Source organism: Nothoprocta perdicaria, unplaced genomic scaffold, assembly GCF_003342845.1.
Source record: "Nothoprocta perdicaria isolate Ctin4 unplaced genomic scaffold, notPer1 scaffold_854, whole genome shotgun sequence".
NCBI classification, from domain to species: domain Eukaryota; kingdom Metazoa; phylum Chordata; class Aves; order Tinamiformes; family Tinamidae; genus Nothoprocta; species Nothoprocta perdicaria.
This window is the reverse complement of record NW_020456148.1, coordinates 10,958-12,942: the sequence shown is the minus strand read 5'-3', so window position 1 is coordinate 12,942 and position 1,985 is coordinate 10,958.

Below are 1,985 nucleotides of genomic sequence, written 5' to 3'. Positions count from 1 at the left end.
CCCTGCTCCCCAGAGAGCCTTTCCCCAGGTCAGTTTGTCTGTGCTGGCCTGGCCGTTCCTGCACCCGTCCCCTGTGCTCCCTGCAGGGTCTAGGCTGGCCATGCTGCTCTGCAGGGTGAGGGGCTGTGGGGACACAGGGTGACTCCACATCGGCATGATGGTGAGGACAGAGCCAGCTGGATCCGCATCATGGCACCTGAAAAGTCCCCCCCAGTGTCTGTGGCTGTGGAGGATGCTTGGATCAATGTCAGGGCATTTCCCATTGCTCAGAACGCTGATTTCCCATTGCTCAGGATGCTAATTTCCCATTAGACCCAKCCCACTGCCTCTCCTGACACTGCAGAGCCCTCACTTGGGGCCCTACTCGGTTTGGCCCTTTACTGTTGGATGACTCCTCTTGTTGTGTGAGTTTCCCCTCACYGCCCATCACAGGCCGTGTGTCCAGAGGAGCCCTCTGCTCTTCAAGTGGCTCCATACAGCCTTGTGGAGACATGGGAGACAGAGTATAGGGCAGCCCTGTGGCTGCTTGGGGATCTCCATTTGCACCTGGCTGCTCCACAGGCTGCACCTCTTGGAATGTGTTTTGGCTTCAGCACCTCAGCTGAACATCTGGCACCAGGAATCCTTTTAAAAAGGACCTTATTGCACAAAAAGGTTTTGATTGCAATTGGTGACCTGCTGTCCTGGATGGCAGGTGGCAATATAAGAGTGAAGGGAGGTTGCCACTAAGACAGCAAAGGCTGCAGCTCAAGGGCCAGGGCAGGGAAAAGAGCTGGACAGGAAAAAACTGGCAGCAGAGGGTTTGGCTGCCCATGCTCTCTTGGAGGTACCTTTGAACCATCAGATAATCTCCAGGAAGGACAAGTTACCACTGAAGAAGTCCCTGGTCCTGGGTAGCCTGTGATCYAGCCACCCTGAGGTCATCATTAGCCCAGTCCCTCTTCCTATGAGCTGGCGGGGAGGTAGACATTGCSTAGGAGGAGAACTACAAGGGTTTGAGTGTGTAGAGACAAAGCACAAACCCTGGTGTGATGTGCCTCCCATTCTGGCAGCACACTGCACGTAGGCRGGATGGACTTTCCCTACTGGCAGTGTTGGAATTCATTGATTAGGGTACAGGTAGGAAACCCAGGATCCTGGGAAAGTCCTGGGGCACTTTCCCAGCAACCACTCCAAAGGGGCATGGTTTTCCTGTAGGTCCCATGCAGTATCTACTAGAGACATGTGGTTCTGTGGACACCTAGGGCATCTGACATGCTCCTGTCAGCCTTTTTCTGTGACATTAAATCAAGTGTCTGTACTGAAATACAAGAGCTGCTTGGTAATACTGCAGTCTTCCTATGCCTCAGCTTCATAGCAAGTAGGGCTCTTGTTGCATTAGGGATCTGGGGTGAGACAAACCAGTCCAGCGCTCTCAGCTCTTCCTCATAGGAGASATGTTCCAGTTCCCTGATCCTCCTTGTAGCCCCATGATGGAAACTCTGTARTCGTTCCATGTCCTTCTTGTCCTGGTGAGCCCAGAACTGCACGCAGGACTCCAGATGTGGCCTCAGCAGGACTGAGTAGAGGGGCAGGATCATCTCGCTTGATTTGCTGGCAACAGTCTTCCTAATGCAGACTAGGATCCCATTGGCCTTCTTGGCCACAAGGGCATACTGCTGCTTTATGGTCAGCTTAATTGTCCACCAGGGTGCCCAGGTCCTTCTCTGCACAGCTGATCTCCAGCAGGTCATCCCCCAACCTACATTGGTGCATGAGGGTATTCATGTCTCGATGCAGGACCTTTCATTTCCCTTTCTTGAAGTTCACGAGGTTCCTCCCCACCCCTCCTGCACAGCCCTCCCATGTATCAGCCAGGCCTCTCACACTTGTATCATCAGCAAACTTGCTGAGGGTGCACTCTGTCCCTTCCTCCAGGTCACTGATGAAGAAGTTGAATGGAATTGGACCCAGTCCTAACCCCTGGGGACACTGCTGCCTTCAAG